The sequence below is a fragment of the Lemur catta genome, chromosome 1, assembly GCF_020740605.2.
Source record: "Lemur catta isolate mLemCat1 chromosome 1, mLemCat1.pri, whole genome shotgun sequence".
NCBI classification, from domain to species: Eukaryota; Metazoa; Chordata; class Mammalia; order Primates; family Lemuridae; genus Lemur; species Lemur catta.
This window is the reverse complement of record NC_059128.1, coordinates 177,144,901-177,155,208: the sequence shown is the minus strand read 5'-3', so window position 1 is coordinate 177,155,208 and position 10,308 is coordinate 177,144,901.

Genomic DNA, 10,308 nt, shown 5'->3' with positions numbered 1-10,308 from the left:
TAACACTAGTGATTTGGTAAATAATATGTTCCAATGTAATAAAAACTCTTCTCCAGAAAGCTCCTAAAGAACACACTTTTCAAAATTTTTATATGAAAAGGGTTTAACTTAATCTGGTGTTAACTTGTTTCTGAGTTGTGGTGAAAAAAAGGGCCAGTAGTTTGGTGAATAACGTCTTTTTATTGGATACCCTCATAAATTCTTATTTATATAACAGGGTTTATTTTAATGTGGTGTGTCTTCATTCTGAGTTGTAATATTATACAACTGTAATCAAAGAAACTGATAATAGTCTTTGGGTGGCCATGAGAATGTATTAATAGCTCCTACTCCTCCGACTATAGTCAGTGTAGTTGCCGAGAGGCCCCAGCTGCTCTGTATTCTTTTGCACTCGTCCCATGCTTTTGACAGGCTATTTCTACGCAATGATTGAGTATGGCAGAGATGGATACTGAAGCAAAAAGATTTTAGAGGGTCATAGGACTCCACTGATAGCTTGCTTTGGCTTGAGGAATCTGAAAGGCTTTGCCAAACTTTCCTTCCAGGCTTCCAGGCAACCTCTCTCTTTTTTTCACCACTTGAAGTCAGGCTTGTTTGCATTCTGACAATTCTCTCAGGCTTGTCTGGCCCCTTCCCTATTTTCTCACATGCGAGTATTTCCTTGAATAAAGTCTTTCCATATTTAATCTCCTCTTGACATTTCCTTCTCAGAGAATCTGGGCAAATATAAGTAGTTTGGAATCCCTTGGATTTTTGATTTTTGAATGTGAGAATCCTCTTATCAGAGCAGGGTAGTGGAGCAGTGTGAGGAGGGTGCTCTGTGGTTGCTGATGGCCTCAGCCTGGTGCAAGGTGCTGGAGTTAGAGCAGAGCAAGAAGAGAACTAGCAGAGGAGAGCCGTGGTGGTTGCAGTGGCTCAGCGTGAGAGAAGAGGGACACCTGGGGAGAGGGACAGTGGTGACAATGGGACATTCATTGCATTCAAGAGGAATTGAACCAAAAGATAAATTAAAGGTAATGAAAGCCAGGTTTCTCGCTATCAGAGGTGGGAGTTGCAATATGGAAAGGGAGAACATTATGTCTTGGTCTTAAATTGTATCAGTACAAACTGACAGTTTTCAATGTGGAAATATAGTTAAAGTGTGTGCACATATGCAATACATATTGCTCAGCTCTGTCTGAGAATAACAATACCCCAGTAATAATGAGCATAGCTATCACACAGATACTGGTTTCTCTTGAACATTCTTCTTTAAAGGAACTGGAGCTCCTTGAGGAAATAAATGGCTGCTTCCAGATTGGAGAAGGGAAAGCAGCCTGAAATATAATTTTGTGTCAGAAAGTGAGGAGATCTCAAAGAATGACAGGGTTACGTCAAAAGGACACAGGGACAAGCTCAAAGAGGTTCTGACTAAATTTAGGACAATTTTGGGACAAGATTGATAATGATGGATTATAATCAATGAAATAAAATAACCCATGGGTCCATACTAATAGAAGAAAAGAAAGAAAGAAAGAAAGAAAGAGAGAGAGAGAAACAGATAGGTTTCTCTTCATATAATTTATATTTATTCAATAATAAATGTAGAAGAATAATAGTAGAAAAATCACAGTTAGCAATTGTAATAATAATTAATTCAGCCAAGAAATATTAGTATATGCTAAAACTATGGGTGCAAATTTGATGAGGAACAAAATATTTACAACTATTAAAATATTTCCCCACAAAATAATGATAAAGGACAAGAGAAAAATCATATAGTGAAAAAGACATATTGCTGAATCTCTTAATCAAATGATCCAAGTTAACAACTCCAATAATGGGAAATTTCAAAGTCATGTATGACTTCAGAGGATGATAAGAACATAGCATCTCTTTTGTGAAATTCCTCCTCAAAATGTCTAACCTTTCATCATGAGGCAATATCACATAAAAACCACCCAAACTGAGGTACATTTAAAAATCTAGAACTAATTAGATCCCACTTATAATTTTCTTCAGATCAAAGAGCTTGAAAGAACACTGAAAAAAGAAGAAAGTTGTCTCAAGAACTTGACTTTCTTATTTGCCATGGAGAAAAGAGAAAGTGCATATGTTTTTGTTTGTTTGTTTGTTTGTTTGTTTGTTTTTATTTCAGCTCTTCATGGGGGTACATAAGTTCAGGTTATATACAATGTCCATGTCCTGCCCATCCTCCCAAGTCAGAGCCTCAAGCGTGTTCATTCACCAGACAGTTCGCCTGGCACTCACCATGTAGTCATACCTCCATCCCCTCCCCCCACCCCCCACCTCCCCGAGTCTGCACCTTCAAGCATGACCATTCCCCAGACGGTGCACAATGCACTCATCATGTAGGCATACACTCAACCCCTCCCCCCACCCCCCATCTCAGTCTGATATCTAATTGGTACACTTCCCTGATGTGCATTTAGGTGATGGTCAGGGAAACCAATTTTCTGGTGAGTACATGTGATGCTTGTTTTTCCATTCTTTGGATACATCACTTAATATAATGGGTTCCAACTCTCTCCAGGAGAACCAAAGAGATGTCGTATCACCATTATTTCTTATAGCTGAGTAATACTCCATGGTATACATATACCACAGTTTACTAATCCATTCGTGGATTGATGGGCACTTGGGTTGTTTCCACATCCTTGCAATTATGAATTGTGCTGCTATAAACATTCAGGTACAGGTGTCTTTGTTGTAGAATGACTTTTGTTCTTCTGGGTAGATGCCCAATAATGGGATTGCTGGATCGAATGGTAGGTCTATCTGAATTTGTTTAAGTTATCTCCATAATGCTTTCCACAGGGGTTGCACTAGTTTGCAGTCCCACCAGCAGTGTATGAGTGTTCCTGTCTCTCCGCATCCACGCCAACATGTGTTGTTTTGGGACTTTTTGATAAAGGCCATTCTCACTGGAGTTAAGTGGTATCTCATTGTGGTTTTGATTTGCATTTCCCTGATGATTAGGGACATTGAGCATTTTTTCATGTTTGTTGGCCATTCTTATATCTTCTTTTGAAAAATTTCTATTCATGTCCTTTGCCCATTTTTTGATAGGGTTGTTTGATTTTTTCTTGCTGATTTTCCTGAGTTCCAAATAGATTCTTGTTATCAGACCTTTATCTGATAGTGGGAGATTTTAACACACTGCTGACAGTACAGGACAGACAGATCCTCCAAACAAAAAATAAACAAAGAAACAAAGGATTTAAATAGAATGCTAGAACAAAGGGGCCTGGCCGACATCTACAGGACATTCTACCCAAAATCCACTGAATATACTTTCTTCTTATCAGCCCATGGGACATTCTCCAAGATTGGCCATATCCTAAGACATAAAGCATGTCTTAAAAAATTAAAAAAAATAGAAATTATACCTTGCATTTTCTCAGATCACAGCGGAATAAAAGTAACAATGAACCGTAACAGAAACTCTCATTCCTACTCAACGTCATGGAAGCTAAACAACCTTCTCCTGAATGATTATTTTATAAATGAAGAAATCAAGACGGAAATCAAAAGATTGTTTGAATTAAACGACAATGGAGATACAACTTATTAGAATCTGTGGGACACAGCTAAAGCAGTCCTGAGAGGAAAATTTATTTTCATAAATGCCTATAACAAAAAGACAGAAAACTTACAGAAAGTGCATATGTTAGAAATGGGTTGGAGGAGACAGATTTTCTCCATGGTGGTGTTCACAGCTGCCCAGCAACTCTTTACTTATTTGTTCCACAGTCAAGAAGTTAATACCTGGAATTCTCCCATACTTATAGAAAACACTCAAACTCTATCTGAATAAAAATCTTCTAGGCTTAAATTTGTATGCTTAAAAATTTAGAATTATGTAACAGAAATATATTTTTCATGATTTTTACTGTTTTTTTTTTTTTTTTTGCTATTTTTGGTGCTAAAACACATTATAAGGTAACAACAGATTTAAACACAAGCAGAAAAAAGTCTTTAAAATCTTATAAATAAATAAGCCTTTCTCTCATTTCCCCACGACTCATCACGGGGATATATTTATAAAGGGTCCCAAAGAAGAAGGAGCAGAAGCAGCAACAAGAGGAATATAAACAAAATGAAGAGCAAGAGTAGGGGGAAGAGAGAGAGGAGAAGAGGGAAGAGAGAGAGGAGAGAGAGAATGAGGAGGAGGAGGAGGAAGAGAAGGAGGAGGAGGAAGAAAACACATTTATTAAGGTTGCTGCATGTACAAGAATGAAGCTGATGTTTATTAAGGTCATATCATGTGTCAGGCACTATTCTAGATGCTTTTTACATTGTTTAGGAAATGAGGGGAATAACAGGGAGTAATTTGGTATCTTGCTCAACAGTTCCATGGCACATCCAGCTAAGAATCTGGACATGCTTTCTCTAAAGCTCAAGCTTTATCCTAAGTGATGCTGATAAATAGTTAAATAGCTGTATAATCGGTAAAATTAAGGATGGAAATGCCCACAAGATGCCAGCATCTAGAGGATTCAATGCTTTTCTTTCAATATAGTTTCCTAATTTTAAAAATTTGAATAAGCATCCAAAGTGGTCTAAAATGCATTTGAGTTTTACAGACTGTAAATATAGTGTATGAAGAATTTACTGTCTTGGAATATCATCAAAGTAATGTTGATGTTTTTGATAACATTCAGTTTGTTAAAGAGCAATTGTTTCCCAAATCTTCTTGGGTAAAATAAAATGTTATCTTAAAAGTTAAGTCAACCTGAATGTACTGAAATGGTTAATGAATAGCATTGGTTAATGAATAGGATTGTCAAATAAGTGTTATTAAAAAGTGCATGACCAAAATGTCCTCTGAATGCTTTTTAAGTTTTAAACAAATCAAGATATTATTGTTATAGAGTAAAATGCTCAAATATTAAGTGGATGGTTCAATTAATTTTTGACAAATATATACACATTCACTCAAGACACAAAAGATTTCCATCAATCAAGAAAGTTCCTTTGTGCTCCTTCTTGGTCAATTTCCACCACTCTTGATACTAGAACTACGTACTGATCCAATTTCTATTTATAAGTTAGTTTTGCCCATTCTAAAACTGTACATAAATGGAATCTACAGAATGTTCTTTGTTTCATGGTTTCTTTCATTTTGCACAATATTTGTATATTCCTGCATATTGTTGGATGTAACAGTAGTTTGTTCCTTTTTATTGTGAGTAGTTTTCATTGTATGCATATACGGCAGTTTGTTTATCCATTTTCCTGTTGATGGACATGCAGGCTAATTTGGTCTATTATGAATAAATCTGATGGAACATTCTTGTACAATGCTTTTTGTGGACATACGTTTTCAATTCTCTTGGACTGAAATTACAGGGTCAAAGGGTAGATGGGTAGTCAACTTTTTAAGCAATTGCCAAACAGCTTTCCACAGTGGTAGTGTCATTTTATGCTCCCATCCATACGGTGTGTGAGAATTCTGGTTGTTTCAAATCCTTTCCAAGATTTGGTGTTGTTAGTCTTTTCCATTTTGTGCATACTTGTGGCTATGCAGTGGTATGCTTTCGAATACTTTCAACAGAGGTGAAATATAGGCAGTGAAACATGCTCTGTTGGTCATTAGGCTACCTATCTCCTCTCCTTCTGGACATACGATAAGATTACACTTTTCTATCTCTGAGCTTTGATGCTTTGATATTGTATGTGGCCATGTGACTTGCTTTAGCAATAAAATGTGGGTGGAAATGATGTGTGTCATTTTTGAGAAGAAAATTAAAAAAAACCCACATGATTTACCACATTTCTTTTCTTCTGCCAGTGTAGAAACACTGTTTAGAAACACAGTTTAGAAACATACATCAGCTTAGACATGTCATCAGCTTAGACATGAGTAAATACATTAAGAAAAGCCCTCCTGCAAATCTATGCTGAACATGTAATGAGAGAGAGGTATAACCTTCATTATTTAAGCCTTTGAGATTTTGGTGTCATTTGTTACTGCAGCATAACCTAACCTAATATGAAATGTGGAAGTTGTTTCTAACTATTGTTTGCCCCATTAGGGTACACTTTAGCTATTAATGAACTCAGTATAACAAATAAGAGATGTCAGAGTGGTTTAAAAGGAAATAATTTATGTTTTGTGAGCACTTTTCATGTGGAATACAACCTCCTAAGTACTCTGCTTAAGTTATTCCTTTGAAGACTTGATGTCACTGCAATGTAATTTTTTGTCATTGAAATGAGGAATGTGAGGATTAGAGTGTTGATTAAGTCGTTCAAAGTCATAAAAATCAGTGAATGTGGATGGCCTTTGTCTTTCACGTGTACTGTGTTCATTGCCCTGTGCTACTTGAAGTCTTGATATATTGTCAATAACGGTACTATTATGGTCTATACCATCACTTGTGTAGATGTGAGAATAAAGAATATAGAAAGTAATGCAGTACTTACAGAGTGATAAAAGTAAAATAACTGTTGACAAGATGGACAAAACAGAACTTCAAAGAGCCTGCGGATACATTTGGTGAGCCAATGGATAGCAAGAAATATAGCTATAAGAAATGTAATTTCAAAGTGCAAATAAGGACTCCATGTCTCAATTTTCTGTCAATGTTTAACTCTGAAAAGCTCAGAGACAGAATTTGAAGGAGTGCAGGATTATATAGGAGGAATTTACACTTACTTTCCAAAGGTCAGATGTGTCTATTATGTTGCTGAATGAGAATAATATGCATTCATCTTTTCAATAATTCCATTTGCCCAAGTGACATGAACTTCCTGCATAGCTTTCATTAAGGTTACATTTCTAAGAAATATTTTTCATTTAAATATATATGAAAAAGGTGAAGAACAAAAATTAGAAGATTCTTCTTTAGGTCCAACCCTTGAAATAAAAAGGTGTGACTATTTACCACCTAGATATTTGGGGGACTAGTTTATATTTGGCATTTACTTTAAGCCTCAATAAATCTTCAGCTATCTAAATCATACAGAGTATATTTTCTGACCACAGTGAATATAAGCTAGAAATCAACAATAGAAAAAAAAAACTAGACAATCTCTAAACATTTAGAGTAAACAGCAAACTTCCAAATAATCTATGGGTCAGAAAAATCAGAATGGAAATTGGAAAATATTTTTGACTGAATGCTAATAAAAATACAATATGTCAGTTGGGAGGGGGTGCAGTCATAGCAGCACTTTGGGAGGAAATTATAGCTTTAATGCATATGTTAGAATATAAAGTTGACAATAAATAGCCTAAGCTTACATTTCCAGAAGGTATAAAAACAGTAAATTGAACTCAGATAAACAAGAAATTGTAGGAAATAATGAAAAACAAAGCAAATATGTAACAGACAAAATTAAAAAAACTGAAGGTGTATTCTTTGAAAAGATTGAAAAACTGGTAGCACTCTAGCAAGACTGATAATGAAAAAATACAAATTACCCATTTGAGATATAAAAAAAGCAACAGCACTACTTATCATACAAACATTGAAAACACATTAAGAACATATTATGAAGCTCAGTATCATTAGTCATTAGGAAAATACAAATCAAAATAATGATATACCACTTTACACCTACTTGAATGGCTACTAAAAAGAAAAAAGAAAAAGAAGTTCTGGTGAAGATGTGGAGAAATTGGAACCCTCATAAATTGCTAGTGGAAATGTAAAATGGTGAAGCTGCTTTAAAAAACAGTTTGGTAGTTCCTCAAATTTTAAACATGGAGTTACACTGTGACCCAGAAAATTCCACACTTAGATACATACATACAAATTGAAAACATACTTTCTTGCAAAAACTTCTATGCAAGTGTTCATAGTAACAGTATTCACAACAGCCAAAAAGTGGAAACAACTCAAATGTCCATAAACTGATGAACGAATAAACAAACTGTGGTATATCCATTAGAATGAAACAGTAGTGACCCATAAAAAGGAATAAAGTACTGGTACATACTACAACATAGATGAACCTTGAGAACATTACAGTAAGGGAAATAAGTCAAACACAAAAGATCACATAGTGTATGATTCCGTTTACATGAAATGTCCAGAATGGGCAAATCTATAGAGACAGAAAACAGACTGAGTGGTTGTCCGAGGCTAGGAGCAGGAAGTGAGGGATGGAGAGTGACTGCTGACTGGTACAGGGTCCCTTTATGGGCTGTTGAAAATGTTCTAGAATTGATGGTTGTACAACCTTGTCAATATACTAAAAACCACTGATTTGTGCACTTTAAAACAGTGAATTTTATGGTATGTGAATTATATCTTACCACAAAATATAATATTATGAACACCTTTATTCTAAAATGTTTGAGAACAAATGAAATACATTCTTGAAAAACATAACTTGTTTGTTTGTTGTTGCTTATAAACCAACAACAATTACTAAATTAAACAAAGCACTATTTTTCAATTTACAACTTGAATAAGAATAGTTAGAAAATTTAAGTAGGTTATGTTTGTTAAAGAAATCAAATTCACAATTTACTTTTTTTAAGTTATTTATTTTTATTTTAGCATATTATCAGTGTACAAATGTTTAGGTTACATATATTGCCTTTGCCCCACCCGAGTCAGAGTTTCAACGTGTCCATCCCCCAGATGGTGCCCACCTCACACATTAGGTGTGTATATACCCATCCCTTCCTCCCCCTCTCACCTGCCTGACATCCAATGACTGTTACTGCTATATGCACATATAAGTGTTGATTAGTTAATACCAATTTGATGGTAAGTACATATGGTGCTTGTTTTTCCATTGTTGTGATACTTCACTTAGTAGAATGGTCTCCAGCTCTATCCAGGATAATGCAAGAGGTGCTAGATCACTATTGTTTTTTTGTGGCTGAGTAGAACTCCATGGTATACGTATACCACATTTTATTAATCCACTCATGTATTGATGGGCACTTGGGTTGTGGAAATAAATTCACAATTTAAAACCTTCCCAAGCACACACTAGAACTTCAGCCCAAGTCACTTTACTGGTGAATGTCTCCAAATATTTAAGGAGGAAATAATCTGAATAATACTAATCTTGAACGAAATCCTTCAGAAAATAGAGAAAGAGGGGAAAATTCTCAACTTGTTTTATGGGAATAGGATAATCTGGATGCCAAACTCATACAATAACTTTGTGAGAAAGTTAAGTTCAAATTCTTTCATAAACACAGATGCAAAAATCCCAAACAGGATAATGCAAGTGGCATTTACCCCAGGAATGCAAGATTGGTAAAACATTAGAAAATCAATCAGTATATTTTATTATTCTTACCAAATAAAGGAGAAAAATCATGACTAGCTTTATAGATGCAAAAAAATAATTTTATAAAGTCCAATGCCTGTTTTATATAAATCACCCAGGAAACTAGGGGTAGAGAAATCTTCCTTAATCTGATAAAGGGTATCTAAAACAATGAGTTATAGATAACATTCAGCATATTGGTTAAATACTGAACACTTTTCTCCTAAAATTGGAAATATGAGAAGATATCCACTACTAACACTTTTAATTAATATCATTGTTCATGGTTAGTGCAATAAGGAAGAAAAATAAATAAAAAATATAGTCGGGAAAATAAGGAAAACTACTACAGATATAATAATCATTTGTGCAAAAATTTATAAACTATTAGAAGAAATAATGGAGCTTAGCAAGTTCACTGGTAAATAATATAAACATTGTATGTTTTATAAACTAAGAACAATTAGTAAATTAAACAAAAGATCATTTTTCAATTTAAAATAAAATACCATATTCATTGAATGAAAGAATTTTTTTGTCAGTTCTGCTCATACTTACATAGATTCCATATGATCTTAATAAATATCACAGCATTTTTTTAAGAATCAAGTTGATTCTAAAAATTATAAAGAAATGTGAAAGAATTAAAATATACAAAGAAATATTTTTAAAGTAGTGTACATTAGGATTAATTTAAGCCACAATGATTTAAACAGTGCTATATTGGTGCAAGGGTAGATAAGTTAACCAATGGAACAAAATAGATTCTGACAAACAGATTTACACATATGCAGTAACCTGATTAAACAAAATTGTATTGACAGTGTAGAGATGAAAGAATAGTCTTTTCAATATGTGATGCTGAATTAGTTGGATATCCATATGGGAAAAAAATCTCGACCACTATATATACAAAAATTATTTTGAGATTTATTCTAAACCTAAATGTGAAAGGTAAAACAATACAGTTTCTAGAATAATATATGGAAGAATATTTTCTGAATCCTAGGATAGACAAAGATTTCCTAAACAATGTTCCAAAAGGCACTAACCAGAGAAGATTGATAA